Below are 17,585 nucleotides of genomic sequence, written 5' to 3'. Positions count from 1 at the left end.
CTCGAAACTTGGAAACAAGCATATGCTACTGATTGAGATTTCGGTCAGATTTGGGAGGCCTGCTCAAAAGGTATATTTCGTACTTTTTTAATTCATGATGGTTATTTATTTAAAGGGCATCGGTTGTGCATTCCGTGTGGGTCGTTGCGTGATGACATTGTAGTTGAAAGTCATGCGGGGGGACTTGCTGGTCACTTTGGAAGGGATAAGACGTTGGCGTTGATTAAAGATCATTTTTATTGGCCACATATGTTGAAGGATGTTAATCGGGTAGTGAATCGTTGTCGAGTTTGTCATACCGCTAAGATGACTCGTTCCAATTCGGGTTTATATTCTCCTTTACCCGTTCCTGATGGTCCTTGGGAGGATATAAGTATTGATTTCGTACTCGGGTTACCTCGCACGCAACGTCAAAAAGATTCGTTAATGGTGGTTGTTGATCGGTTCTCTAAGATGGCTCACTTTATTCCATGTAACAAAACATTTGATGCTAGTCAAGTGGCAAAGTTATATTTTGCGGAAATAGTTCGTCTACATGGTATTCCAAAGACTATTACTTTAGACCGAGACGTTAAGTTTGTTAGCCATTTTTGGCGTACTTTTTGGGCACGTATGGGGTCTAAGTTGCAATTTAGTAGCTCGTATCATCCACAAACCGACGGTCAAACGGAAGTTGTCAACTGAAGTTTGGGTAATTTGTTGCGTAGTCTCATGGGTGACCATCCTAAGCAATGGGATCTTACTTTACCGCAGGATGAGTTTGCATTTAATCGCTCTATTAATCGCACTATGGGTAAAACACCTTTTGAGATTGTGTATGGTAAAAATCCCATTACTCCCTTCGATTTACTGCCTAGACCCATGGCTACTGAAGGTGCAAATGAAGGTCGCGAGCATGCTGATTATATCAAAGAATTGCACCAGCAGGTACATCAGCATATCACGAAACAAAATCAGCATTATAAAGAGCATGCGGATAAACGTCGCAAGCAGGTTGTTTTTCATGTAGGGGATCTTGTTTGGATTCATTTGCGCAAGGAAAGGTTTCCCGGGGGTCATTTTGGCAAGTTACAACCGCGGGCAGATGAGCCTTTTCTAGTTCTTCAAAAGATTAATGACAACGCATATAAAATCGAGCTTCCAGGTCATTATAATGTTTCTGGTACCTTTAATGTCGCTGATTTATCGCCTTACGAAGGGGACGACTTTGACTCGAGGTCAAATCCTTCCGAAAGGGGGGAGGATGATGCAGCTGCAATTGATCACCACTATGGTCAGGTTTACAAGAGAAGGAATAATTAGTTGCGGAATGGGTCGTTAGTTGTTAATGGGCTACAAAGTGATTGGGCTCAATGGATTTTCTGATCCAGTTTAATTGGCAGCAGAGATCTAGAAAGTCATGGCTGGAAAGTGGAAGAGCTAGAGTCCTAGTTATTTATGATATGTTAATTTAATAAGGCCCTTTACAGCTAGTATAAAAAGAATACAAAGGTTATTTATCTGGGCAGTTTTTTGTATCAGACTTTTTATTCAGTTTAATAAAGAAGTTGTGAGCTTTTTTTGTGTTTACAGTGAGTTTCATTCCATTATTCTAATTATCCTCTTTATGTTCAATTAAACCATCAGGTTCTGCACTAACCTGGACATGTGAATTTTTCTGATGAAATGACTGCTGCACTTAGGCTTGTTGACGAGGCAGTTTTAATTGTTGATGCTGCTGAAGGAGTCATGGTAAGTCTTGTTTTTTGTAATTCGTTTGACGTTGCGCTATAATATAGAACTGATATGTATTTGTCACTTGAATGTTCTTTAATTGTGACGACCCGGACATTTCCGACCAAATTTAAACTTGATCTTTATATGAGTTCGACACGAAAACAAAGTCTGCAATGTTGAATCTCAAAATTTTTGAAATGTTTTCTTACATTCATTAAACCCCGACTGCTCATGACGATTCACGAACCACTATTTGTAATTAAATACATATATATTTGAATATATGAATATATAATAATAATTTGAAATATAATTAAAAATATATATATTGTTGTTATTAAGGTTATTATTAGTAATATCATTATTAAGTATTATTTGTATTATTATTATTATTATTTTCTTTATTTCAAATTTTTGTTATTATTACGTTTGTCATTATTTTTATTTTGATATTATTATTAATGTTATGTTATTATTATTATTATTATTATTAGTAAGTTAGATTATTATAAATATAATTATAATCATTAATTATTAATATTATTATCATTATTACTTCTATTATTATCACTATTAGTTTTATTATTATTAATAAAATTAATATGAAATACTAATGTTTATATAATGAATATTATTTTGCTTCTTTATATAATTAATACACAAATAAATATATATACATATATAATGATATATAAGGCTGCAAATGCAGATATATACGTAATTACATATGCATATACGAAAGACAAGTATAAATATATAAATACAAAAACAGAATATATATATATATATATATATATATATATATATATATATACACATAAATACTGAATTATACATATAAATATACAGATAAAGCTGTATTCTGTTTAACATCACAATCCAAGGATCCTCTCTTGCCTTTAATCTTGTAAAAAAAATCGAATTTAATCAGATATACCCAAAACTCTTGTTAGCAATCGACATCAAACCTTATATTTTTATTCTATTTTTTTCTGATCCATGTCCTTCCTTCTCTGTTGGGAGATTCTTTGTCGACCACTCTTACTAAGTAACAAACATGTATGATGTTCCATTATTCGTTTAACCTAATCATTATCAATTGTATAACTGTTATCCACCACTGCTAATTGGAAATCAAAACAGAAATACGATATATATATTTTTTTTCTCTGTTCCTACAACTCATCACTTTCTTTCTTCCTTGTATCTGTGGTCGACTATTGATCACCACAACCATCTTCACATCAAAGCATCACCAATAATCCTCCAAGTTCCAACACCAGGAACTTTACCATACAAAAACCCACCACCTTTGTGGAAGATCATCACCACCTTTCTTGTTTCATTTCACGAGTACAACTATCGAACCAGGTGAAAACTAAAAACGTCTTCTTGTTATCATGATCAAACACCAACCATCACCTTTGTCACCTTGCTACTACTACGGCCTGATTATTTCGAGTTCCACTCCCAATTGAACCAAACAACTCCAAAACCCAACAAAACCTGCTCAATTTCTTTCCTGCTTCCTGCTTTATTTCGAACAACAAGAGGCTATGAATTTGTTCTATTAGTAATCGTGACCACAACAAATTGATGATATATGTATGGATGATGATGAGATAAAGTGTAACCTTTTATTTATCTTGAATCTCAATCATTATTTATACAAAGAAAGAATATGGTAATAATCCCAACAACCCACTCATATCTCCTTTATTGAATACGTGGGGTTTTTGCATTTTTTTTTCTTTCCTTGGCCGACGTTCCATTTAAATTAAAGCATGGTATTTGATTTGATAATTGAGCCGTGACTTGATGTGGGTACCTTTCTTCTTTTGACCAACAATTACTTTAAAGGAAACCCTACTATAAATTAAAGATGTTGATTGAAATAATGCAGTATTGCTACTACTACCTACTCGACTTCAACCTTCCTTTTTTTTTCTTCCTTTGGATGAAGTGTGATACAAATGGACCAATCGGCCAACTAACTTGTTAAATGGACTTCTAAACCAACCGAGCTTGTTGCATTCTTTCTCATCGACTCCCAGCAGCTGTGATTTCTGTTTTGTTTTAGTTAACATGGGCCGTAACTTGGTAATTGTAAATTGGGCCATGAATTTTCTTTTGCTAGTGGTCAGTAAAGTGTTGGTAGTGTGGAGCCAAGAAAATAGGTAGACAGGATGATGGCTACGTAAAAGAATGAAAATGAAATATGATTATAGTGATGAAGATGTTATTAGATGATCGAGATGGGTAATGATGTATCATGATATGAAATGATATAAATGATGATGTTAGACTAAGAATGATGATAATAGTATGACTATGAGAATCACGAAGAGGAGGTTAATGAATGACGAGATGACATGGTGATTATGATAAAGAAAATGATGATTTGATGATAATGATTTACTGTTACTCGATGCTACAGTTCTGGGTATTGAAGAAGAAGATGAATAAGAAAAACGGGTTATATTTATATGTGGGTACTACATATTCAGAAAGACAGACGTAGAGTGGATGGTTGGATGCTTGGTCGGCGAACGAGAGGTCGCGGGTTTAAGTCCCGTCGTGGGCAGTTTATTTTTTTAGCCTATTTTGAGGTAGTTAATTATCATCATCATCATTATTATTATTATTATTATTATTATTATTATTATTATTATTATTATTATTATTATTATTATTATTATTATTATTATTATTATTATTATTATTATTATTATTATTATTATCATTATTATTTATTCATCCTTATTAAAATTATCATTTTTATTATTATTAGAATTATCATTATAAGTATTATTAATATTATTATCATTATTATCATTAACATTATTATTATTATTATGACTACAACATAAAGAATATAGATACAAATAATATTATAAAAATGATTAAGTTACAATTTAAAAATGAATTATTATTATTATCAATATTTTAGTATTACTATAATTTTAACAAACAATCGATATTTATATAAAAATACATTTTTTTTACATATGTCATAACTATATTGATATTCCATATTGTTTTTAAATAAAATGTTATTATTATAAAATATTAATTAAATTACATATGATGGATAAACATATGTTAATATATATATATATATATATATATATATATATATATATATATATATATATATATATATATATATATATTATTTATTTATATAAAGTATATAAAATAGTTATAACTAAATTATTTATATCACATACAAATTATTAAGTATATTAATATTAATATATAAACTTGCTTAATTGTTATTATATGTTTTAATATATACAAATGGTATAGGTTCGTGAATCCAAGGCCAACCTTGTCTTATTCAATATCGTCATATGTATTTTTACTACAAAATACATTAGGTGAGTTTCATTACTCCCTTTTTCAATGCTTTTGCAATATATATTTTTGGAACTGAGAATACATGCGCTGCTTTTATAAATGTTTTACGAAATAGAGACAAGTAATCGAAACAACATTATATGGTTAAATGATCGAAATCGAATATGCCCCTTTTTGCTTGGTAGCCTAAGAATTAGGGAACATCACTAATTTTGAGAATTAGTGCACGCCTAATTGACGCGAATCTTAAAGATAGATCTATTGGGCCTAACGAACCCCATCCAAAGTACCGGATGCTTTAGTACTTCGATGTTGTTTTATATCATGTCCAAAGGATTTCTCGGAATGATAGGGGATATTCTTATATGCATCTTATTAATGTCGGTTACCAGGTGTTCACCATATGAATGATTATTTTTGTCTCTATGCATGGGACGTATATTTATGAGAAATGAAAATCTTGTGGTCTATTAAAATGATGGAAATGATTATTTATGTTAAACTAATGAACTCACCAACATTTTGGTTGACACTTTAAAGCATGTTTATTCTCAGGTATTAAAGAAATCTTCCATTGTGCATTGGCTCATATTAGATATATTACTTGGAGTCATTCATGACATATTTCAAAAGACGTTGCATTCGAGTCGTCGAGTTCATCAAGATTATTATCAAGTCATTTATAGTTTTAGATATATTATGAAATGGTATGCATGCCGTCAACTTTCAATGTATTAAAAGTTTGTCTTTTTAAAAACGAATGCAATGTTTATAAAATGTATCATATAGAGGTCAAGTACCTCGCAATGAAATCAACTATTGTGAATCATTTATAATTGATATGGACTTCGTCCAGATGTATTAGGACGGGTCACTACAGTTGGTATCAGAGCGGTGGTCTTAGCGAACCAGGTCTTGCATTAGTGTGTCTAACTGATAGTTGTTTAGATGCATTAGTGGGTCTGGACTTCGACCGTGTCTGCATGTCAAAAGTTTTGCTTATCATTTCGTGTAAAGAATTTCTTGCTTAACATCCTTAAAGTCTAGACACATCTTACTGCCTCTATTGCATAGACAGTGTATAGATAAATTCATATCTTAGCATGTCTGTTATTGTTACCTTTGCCTGACAGCTTCCGTAGATTCCTCCGTAACTTATGGGATTTTAGTATTATATATGCATATGTAAATTATGTATTGCAGGGTACTAATCTACATCCTATAATCTATTTCTTATCGAAAATCCTTCATCTGATCGTACGAGATGAATCCCTCAACCATTTCGAATTCCTCGGATTCCGACAGCTATTCCGATATGGAGTTTCACCTAAGCTCTGAAAGCAGTGTCGCCAGAATGAATCAACCAATCATCCATCCCCAATTCATCTGATGAGATCGTAGCCTACTTAATCAATGGAGACGAGAAGAAGGCGATCCTTTTCACCAATCGAATTCACCTCTTGGTGAAGAACCTGAAGCACTTACCGGCAAGCCTATCCAAAACACCATTTTCAGCCTCATTTCTCGAATACCTCGCCACGATTATATTCTATCTAAAATTCTAAACCTTATTCATCCACTCTTTCCGACCGTCAATCATACGAGAATAATGGAAGAAGTCAACGAGCTTCGCGCTCGAGTAATCAATTTGGAAAACGTGGTGCAAAACCTACCAGCTTCAGCAACCGCACCGGCAACACCAGTACCACCAACAACAACATCCGCAGCACAAGCCTCAACACTGCATGCCTCACACTCACAGTCTGTGCCTCCAGCATAATCATCATACTACATGATGTCCTACATCGATTATCTTCATTCTACATGACGTTCTACATCATTTATCTTTGTTCGAAATGGCGATTATGTAATCTCTAATGTTTTAGAGAATATATATTCTTGTTCTAATGGTAAATCAAATGAATTTAATATCATATTGACTCATTAAATCCAAGGTTACATCTGAAGAAAATATATATGTAAGTATATTTTTCATAAAGATTGTAATTATAAATTCTTTTGTACAAACTGTTAATGGTGAAAATATTTTAACGGGTAGGTAATACCCGAGGAATATTTTGATTTCACATTAATAAGTTACACTAACATTCTTCGAATCTGATTCAACAGTCATTTACTATCCTACTTACATCTACCGAAATACAAATCCGTTCACCACAGAATAACCATTTTCATTCAATTTCATATTTGGATTTTGATTTATCAGAATCCAACAAGTGGCATAATGAAGAACACATTTGACGAAATAAAAATTTTATAGAAACAAACAAATTAACTCCGAAAAAAAAAATTGTTAAGAATCCACGCTAACTGTTCCTAGCTAACTGTTAACTTCTTATTACATTTTAATTATCGCAATTTATTTTATCTCAATTTAATTCTCGCAATTTTATTTATTGTCATTTAATTTCTGTTATTTATTTTACGCACTTTATTTATCGTCATTTAATTTCTGTAATTATTTTACGCACTTTAAATATCGGGACACGTATACAAGGTTTTGACATATCATATCTACGCATCTATATATATTATTTGGAATCACCATAGACACTCTATATGCAGTAATGATCGAGTTCTCTATACAGGGTTGAGGTTGATTTTCAAATAATATATATAGTTTGAGTTGTGATCGAGTCTGAGACATGTACACGGGTCACGATACGTATTAATTAATTTGAATATTATATATTAATTTATATATGAATTATTGGACTGTTAACTGTGGATTATCGACTGTGGACTAATGACATTGGACAATTAAAATGAATTAAAATATTGATTATAATATATGAAACTAAATAATTCTTCAAGTTTGCCACTTGATTTCATCTTAAACGCCATTTGTATCTTGACAATTCTAATCTGCGTTCAAACCTTTCATGATTCTTGAAAACACCTCAATTGAGAGGATGAACCAACCGCACTTTATCTACGGAAGAAAAGATTGATACATATAGCTATGCACCTGAGAAACTCTTGAAAACTGAGTAAACATTTAACATGTATCTGTTCTAGCTCCTTTAGTGTTACTATTACCGAAAATAACTTTGCAATCTCCTTCCAAATTAGCAAATTTTGTCACAGCTCCAACAAGTCAGCTTCAACTTTCCGTTCAAAACAACTTTATTATAACCTTGATATATATGTGTGCTCTTTTATTGTTACCGGGGAACTTTTTATATTCCATCATGTTACCAGCAGACGTTACCAGCAGACTTACCAGCAACCTCATCGCTCCTTGGTTTAAATCTCTCCGACAAATCACTATAATTATCTATTGAAGTCTCATCATGTACTCATCCGCATCTTGTAACAAGAATTGCCATACCAATTACCGGGAATCAGCAAATCTATATTGTGAGCCTCGCAACGTTTCCACATCAACAGTTATATGTATCCATATAACATTTATATCTTAGAACTATGATCTTCCATTCTGAAACCCTGATAAGCACCCAGTCTGCGGATTAATACTCTGAAGGTTAAAAATGCTGATGAAGCAGCAAAAACTGTAAAAGACCTTAACAGTCAAAAGTATGATGATAAAGAATGGAGTGTTGGAAACGCTCAATAGAAAAATTAGTACCAAAAAGCGGATTATGCGAAACTATGAAGGAAGCTGTGGATAAATCACAAAGAATAAACCTGCCTTCAAAGAATCCAAATGATTTAGTATCTGCTGAAGTTATTAACGAATACCTTGCTCCTGACTCTAAATCTTTACGGATAAATTTTCTTCACCATCCTTCGATATTAGAAATTCCAAGATATCATCGTATCTTTCATTATAAATATCCTCCATATTTCTGAAGATATTTTCATAACTATTCTTATCTGAAATCATTAATCTCTTCGTGCTATCAGTGTTACATCGTATAGAAACTGTTAGTTTCTATATTTTGTAAACTTTCGAGCTTAAAATATGAATGTTATTGAAGTAATGTTGAGAACTAAAGCATGAGTTAGTATAATATAATGACACTTGATCAACGTGATTATATTACAGTAAGTCATGCTGAGTTTCTAATGGAACGTGATGATTCACAGATCGAAACGTCATCATGTGCCATGTTACATAACTCTTTCATTCTGCTTAACTTCTGAACATATCAAGAAAGTATATTCTTGATAGTTCTATTCTCAGTGATTCTGGTAATTTAACAAATCAAATCGTGCTATTACATTCTTTCTTATTTAGAACATTAAGTTCATTCGAAACTTCATATCTACGAATTCTGGACCATTATTCGCTTGATTTAAAGTCAGGAAGAGAAAACAAGAGCATGAAGCTCTGATATATAGAGGAAAATATAAAGCCCAACAACAACACCGAAATTACAAACCGTGGATATCAGTGTGTATAGCAATATAAAGACATGGGAGGATTATAAATACAATAATCCCTAGAGCATAGTATAAATAAATGGATTCCTCTGGTGGAAGTTGGAAAAGGAGAATGATTGTTGCGATAGTCAGGATAAGGACAAGGATCAGAACTGGATTAAGTATTTTCACAATCTTTTGAATTTGGGAATTTAGTATAGGAGTGGTAAAAAATAATGAAACGGAAAAAGTCTAATTTATAATGGAAATGTCAGACAGAGTAATCGAGGCAGATCACCGTATTTAATTATAGAGATCTTAATTTCCTCATTCACCGAAGAATCAAATCTTATTCAGATTTCGAAGATTTCCTCTAAACCCCTTGAATTCCGAAAATTTACCGTGACTACATCACCGGTTAAGACGAACATGCAAATATTTATTTCACTCTTTAGTGATAGCTTCGCTCGTACTCGCCGAATAATCGAATTGTTCTATCCATATTACTCAATGATGATAAAATTCTATCTTATCAACTCGTATTCATCATGAAAACATATTAATCGTTAACCATGACAACCATACTCAAATTTCGGGACGAAATTTCTTTAACGGGTAGGTACTGTGACGACCCGGACATTTCCGACCAAATTTAAACTTGATCTTTATATGAGTTTGACATGAAAGCAAAGTCTGCAATGTTGAATCTCAAAATTTTTGAACTGTTTTCTTACATTCATTAAACCCCGACTGCTCATGACGATTCACGAACCACTATTTGTAATTAAATACATATATATTTGAATATATGAATATATAATAATAATTTGAAATATAATTAAAAATATATATATTGTTGTTATTAAGGTTATTATTAGTAATATCATTATTCAGTATTATTTATATTATTATTATTATTATCTTTATTTCAAATTTTTGTTATTATTATGTTTGTCATTATTTTTATTTTGATATTATTATTAATGTTATGTTATTATTATTATTATTAGTAAGTTAGATTATTATAAATATAATTATAATCATTAATTATTAATATTATTATCATTATTACTTCTATTATTATCACTATTAGTTTTATTATTATTAATAAAATTAATATGAAATACTAATGTTTATATAATGAATATTATTTTGCTTCTTTATATAATTAATACACAAATAAATATATATACATATATAATGATATATAAGGCTGCAAATGCAGATATATACGTAATTACATATGCATATACGAAAGACAAGTATACATATATAAATACAAATACAGAATATATAAATATTATATATATATATATATATATATATATATACACATAAATACTGAATTATACATATAAATATACAGATAAAGCTGTATTCTGTTTAACATCACAATCCAAGGATCTTCTCTTGTCTTTAATCTTGTAAAAAAAATCGAATTTAATCAGATATACCCAAAACTCTTGTTAGCAATCGACATCAAACCTTATATTTTTATTCTATTTTTTTCTGCTCCATGTCCTTCCTTCTCTATTGGGAGATTCTTTGTCGACCACTCTTACTAAGTAACAAACATGTATGATGTTCCATTATTCGTTTAACCTAATAATTATCAATTGTATAACTGTTATCCACCACTGCTAATTGGAAATCAAAACAGAAATACGATATATATTTTTTTTCTCTGTTCCTACAACTCATCACTTTCTTTCTTCCTTGTATCTGTCGTCAACTATTGATCACCACAACCATCTTCACATCAAAGCATCACCAATAATCCTCCAAGTTCCAACACCACGAACTTTACCATACAAAAACCCACCACCTTTGTGGAAGATCATCACCACCTTTCTTGTTTCGTTTCACGAGTACAACTATCGAACCAGGTGAAAACTAAAAACGTCTTCTTGTTGTCATGATCAAACACCAACCATCACCTTTGTCACCTTGTTGCTACTACGGCCTGATTATTTCGATTTCCACTCCCAATTGAACCAAACAACTCCAAAACCCAACAAAATCTGCTCGATTTCTTTCCTGCTTCCTGTTTTATTTCGAACAACAAGAGGCTATGAATGTAGAGACCCGTCCTAATCCATCCGGACGAAGTCCATATTGATTATAAATGATTCACAACAGTTGATTACATCACGAGGTACTTGACCTCTATATGATACATTTTACAAACATTGCATTCGTTTTTGAAAATACAATCTTTCATTACATCGAAAGTTGACGGCATGCATACCATTTCATAATATATCTAACTATAATTGACTTAATAATAATTCTGATGAACTCAACGACTCGAATGCAACGTCTTTTGAAATATGCCATGAATGACTCCAAGTAATATCTCTAAGATGAGCAAATGCACAGCGAAAGATTTCTTTCATACCTGAGAATAAACATGCTTTAAAGTGTCAACCAAAAGGTTGGTGAGTTCATTAGTTTAACATAAATAATTATTTCATAATTTTTAATAGACCACGAGATTTCATATTTCCATTTCTCATAAACATACATCCCATACATAGAGACAAAAATATCATTCATATGGATTGAACACCTGGTAACCGACATTCACAATATGCATAAAAGAATATCCCCATCATTCCGGGATCCTCCTTCGAACATGATATAAATTTCGAAGTACTAAAGCATCCGGTACTTTGGATGGGGCTTGTTGGGCCCGATAGATCTATCTTTAGAGTTCGCGTCAATTAGGGTGTCTGTTCCTTAATTCTTAGATTACCAGACTTAATAAAAAGGGGCATATTCGATTTCGATAATTCAACCATAGAATGTAGTTTCACGTACTTGTGTCTATTTCGTAAAACATTTATAAAAATTGCGCATGTATTCTCAGCCCAAAAATATAAAGGGTAAAAAGGCAAATGAAACTCACCTAATGTATTTTGTAGTAAAAATACATATGACGACAATGAACAAGTGTAAGGTTGGCCTCGGATTCACGAACCTATATCATTTGTATATTTATTAATATACATAATTTGTAATCGAGCAATTATATTATTATTAGTGATGTAATTCATTCATATAGTAGATTAATAAGTTTCATTAAATATATTTTCATTTTATATATATAGATATATTAATATAGTTAAGTTATGTGTAATATATATATATATATATATATATATATATATATATATATATATATATATATATATATATATATATATATATATATATATATATAATCTTAAATTTTATGTTTATAACTTTAATAATGTCATTAATACTTTTATTTTCCTAATCATGATTATCTTGATAATAATAATATAGATAATACTGATAATGATAATAATGATACTTTTAGTAAAATAATACTTTTAATAACAATGTTAATTTTTAATAGTTTTAATATAAATTTCAGTAATCATACAGTATTACTAATATTAATGTTTAACTGATAAGTCGATTAATGATACTTTGTAATATTATTAATAATGATAGTACTAATAATAATACCTATGTTGATGATAATAAAAATACGTTTGTTAATAATAATAATAACAATACTAATAGTAAATAAGAAAAATGTTACTTCTACTAATTATAATAGTTTTTATTAAAAGGGTATGCTTAATAATAATGATGATGAAAATAATAGTTATGATAATAATTCCTAATACCTAATAATAATCTTAGTAATACTTATAAAAATACTAATGTTAATAACATTTCTAATACTTATAAATATAAATATGATATAATTAATAATAATAACTATAATACTAACAATAATAATAGTCATAATATTAATAATGATACCTAAAATGATAATAATAATCATAATAATAATAATAATAATGATGATAATAGAAATGGCTACCTTTTAACAAGTTTTTTTTTTTTTAAATTGTCGTTGCTCAACCTCGAAATAATAGTTATGATAATAATTCCTAATACCTAATAATAATCTTAGTAATACTTATAAAAATACTAATGTTAATAACATTTCTAATACTTATAAATATAAATATGATATAATTAATAATAATAACTATAATACTAACAATAATAATAGTCATATTATTAATAATGATACCTAAAATGATAATAATAATCATAATAATAATGATAATGATAATAGAAATGGCTACCTTTTAACAAGTTTTTTTAAAAAAAACTGTCGTTGCTCAACCTCGAACCCGAGACCACTTGCCCACATACTAACATCCTTAACCATTGGGTTATCGCCCATATTCTGCTTATTAAACCATCCGAAATTTTTTTATAACCCGAATTTATCTCTGTTACTTTTCTACTCTTCTTCTTCGGTATTACCAGTCGACCAGGGAGTACAATATCAGTATTAATGAATTTATGTATTTGTTTAAGACTTCGTAACAATGAAATAACTACAACATATGTTCTTGAAAAAGAAAAAAAAAATAAGAACAGCTACTAGTTCGACGCTGAAATAAAAAAAATTTTGATTTTTGCTATTTAGGTTGTTATAGGAAAAGGTTATAACACGAAATGTGTTTCAATTCATCCTTAGAAACTTTATGCATTGCCAATTTAACTCAAAACATCGAAACAATTATCAATTTTGCGATGAACACAAGGTTTGACTCTTTTGTAAAATAACATTGACTCCGAAATTTAGATTCGTTTTGAGGAATTGGATTGCAAAACTTTGTAGAAAGGTTGAGTAGAAGATTACTAACACTTCTACATTTTTAGAATTTTAAAACTGATTCAAAAATTGAGTTTTTGATTGATGGATGCCACGAACAGGGTGTTTGATTTTGGTTCATCCTTTTGATTTACTGCCACAATTAGAACAGATAATTAATATTTGTAATTAAGTAAAATAGGAATTGAATGAGTTTTTCAAAGATACTGATTGAAAGCTTGTTTTGTACTGAGATTGTGGAAGACAGGATATCGTGAGCAGGTGAAGGGAACAAGAGAAAAATATAAATCAGATAAAGATCTGATTGATACACTTACATACACGATATTATCTGTGTCATATATTCTAATTAACATTAATAATTAATAAATATTTTAATAATAATAATAACACTTATTAATAATAATTATATTAATAATAATTATATTAATAATAATAATAATACTATTGATAAAGATTCTAATGATAATAAATTTTAGAAATAATAATGATAATACTTATATGATAATATTTAATAATTACAAAAATGATCATTTTAATAAAAATAATTATAGTAATAATAATGATGATAACTGTAATAATAATAACTAATAATATTTACATTACAACTAGACTATAATTTTTACTTATTTTTATAATGGTATTTATAACTATATCAATAATAATGATAATAATATTAATGATACTAATATTGATATTGATATTAATATTAATAATAATGAAAGTAGTAACATTAATATTAGTGTTAATACAATAACTATATTTTACTTGTAATCATATATTATTTCAAATAATATTTAAATTTACCATATATATCTATACATTTAAATATATATGTATCTATTTACAATTAGATGTTCGTGAATCATCGGGAGTGGTCAAAGTCAAATGATTTCATAAAATGGTTCAAAATTTTTTTTGAGACTCTGTTTAATAGATTTTGCTTATCGTGTCAGAATCATATAAAGATTTAGTTTAAATTTGATCGGAAATTCCTGGGTCATCACAGTACCTACCCGTTAAAGAAATTTCGTCCCGAAATTTGAGTGAGGTGGTCATGGCTAACAATAAAATTTATTTTCATGACAAATATGGGTTGATAAATAGAGTTTTATCATTAATAAGTAATACAGATAAAACGATTTGATTACTCAAAGAGCACGAATGAGGCTATCACAAAAGAGTGAAATGAGAAAGACAAGTTTCATCATAACTTTTGACTAGTCATGGTTGAATTTAGAAAATAAGGTGCGTCTTAACCTTTGACGTGGTCACGTTTGAATTCTAGAATTCAAGAGATTTAAAAGGAAATCCTCGAAATCTAAAAGATTTGATTCTTCAGCGAGTAAGGAAATTATGATCTCTATAATTAAATGCGATGATCTGTATCGATTGCTTTGTCTGGTATCTTCACTATAAATGAACTTCTTTCGTTACCTTATTTTCATCATTCCTATACTTTCATTCTTAATTCTTACTTCTAAAAGGTTGGGAAAATGCTTCATCCAGTTCTACTCCGTGATATTTTCTTAATTATCATTTCTGTCATCCTTCTTTTCAATCTTCCACCAGAAGAATCTGTTTACTTCTACTATTACCTTGGGGTAATACTATTCTTAATTATACCATATCTTTATATTGTTATTCGTATTAATATCCACAATTTGTAACCTCCGTGTGTTATTGGGCTTTATATTTTCTCTTATATTTTGGAGCTTTGTCCCTTCATTTCTTGTTCTTGCGATCAAACACCGCTTGTAATGGTTCAGAATTCGCAGATATAAACTTCGGAATGAACATTGTTAATGTTCTAAGAAGGAAAATCATAATGGCACGATTTGATTTGTCAAATTACCAGAATCACTGAGAATAGAACTATCAAGAATATATTTTCTTGATATGTTCGGAGGTGAAGTAGAATGAACGAATCGCGAAACATGGCACATGATGACGTTATGATCTGTGAATCATCACGTTCCATTAGAACTCAGCATGACTTACTGTAATATAATCACGTTGATCAAGTGTCATTATATTATACTAACTCATGCATCAGTTCCCAACATTACTTCAATAATATTCATATTTTAAGTTCGAAAGTTTACAGAATATAGAAACTAACAGTTTCTATATGATGTAATACTGATAGCACGAAGAGATTAATGATTTTAGATAAGAATAGTTATAAAAATATCTTCAGAAATATGGAGGATATTTATAATGAAAGATATGATAATATCTTGGAATATCTAAGATCAGGGGATGATAGAAACTATTGTCTGCAAGGGTTTAGAGTAAGGAGCAAGATATTCACTAAAGACTTTAGCAGACATTGAATCATTTGAATTCTTTGAAGTTAAACTTATTCTTTGTGATTTGTCCACGGCTTTCTTCATAGTTTCGCATAATCTGCTTTTCGGTATTAAATTTTCTATTGAATGTTTCCAATATATGATACACAGAAAGCACGAAGAGGTATATAATTTCGGACGAGAATATTTATGAAAATATCCTCAGAAATATTGAAGATATTGATGATGATATTTTGAAATTTCTAAGTTCGATGGTTGATGGAGAAAGATTTTCCGCAAGATTTTAACATGACTTCGGAGCAAGATAATCTCTAAAGATTTCAACGGATCCAGAGTTACCTGGATTCTTTGAATATAGGGTATGGTCCTTGTATTTGTCCTTGGCCTCCTTCATGGTTAGCTCAATCCGTTTTCCAGTTCCAACTTTTATGAGCTTTTCCAACATACTATTCTTTATCATCAAACTTCCGATGATTAAGGTCGTTTACAGTTGTCTACGGTTTCTGCTGCTTCATTCAGCTTTTTAAACATTCAGAGTATTGATTTGTAGATTGAGTGCTTTTCAGGATTTCAGAATGAAAGATCATAATTCTAAGAGATAAATGTCATACATATAACTGTTGAAGTAGATATGCTGTAAGTTTTCATAGTACTGATTGCTGATTCCCGGTAATTGGTATGGCAATTATCGTTACAGAACGCGGATGAGTATATGATAGGGTATTAATGAATAAATATAGTGATTTATCGAAGTGACTTTCGCCAAATAGTAGTGAAGTTGCTGGTACGTCTACTGTTAATATGACGGGATTTAAACAGTTCCCCGGTAACGAAGGCGAAAAGACAATGTATATATCAAGGTTATAATAAGGTTGTTTCGAACGAAAAGTCGAAGTTGATTTGTTGGAGCTGTGACAAAATTAGTTATCTCGAACAGGAGTTGCAAGGTTATTTTCGGTAATAATAACGCCAAAGAAGCTAGCATAGATACATGTTAAACGTTTACTCTAGTTTCGAGTATTTTCAGGTGCATGACTATATGTCTAACACCCCGCCAAAATCGCCATTGACGCGGATGTTAACTCTGGTCCCAGTGCTTGGCTTGACTTCTAAATAACAGCAGAGTTCTACAGCGGAAGCAAAGTATCTAAGTACCTGAGACAAAACATGCTTAAAAGTGT

The 17,585-nt window shown here is 30.1% G+C and overlaps 1 pseudogene; it reads left to right on the top strand.

The window, feature by feature from the left end:
- The window catches only part of LOC139872248 (110 kDa U5 small nuclear ribonucleoprotein component CLO-like), a 171,426-nt pseudogene that overhangs the window by 89,658 nt on the left and 64,183 nt on the right, over window positions 1–17,585 (top strand).

Source organism: Rutidosis leptorrhynchoides, chromosome 10 (assembly GCF_046630445.1).
Source record: "Rutidosis leptorrhynchoides isolate AG116_Rl617_1_P2 chromosome 10, CSIRO_AGI_Rlap_v1, whole genome shotgun sequence".
NCBI classification, from domain to species: Eukaryota; Viridiplantae; Streptophyta; class Magnoliopsida; order Asterales; family Asteraceae; genus Rutidosis; species Rutidosis leptorrhynchoides.
This window is presented reverse-complemented; position numbering and strand designations above follow the sequence as displayed.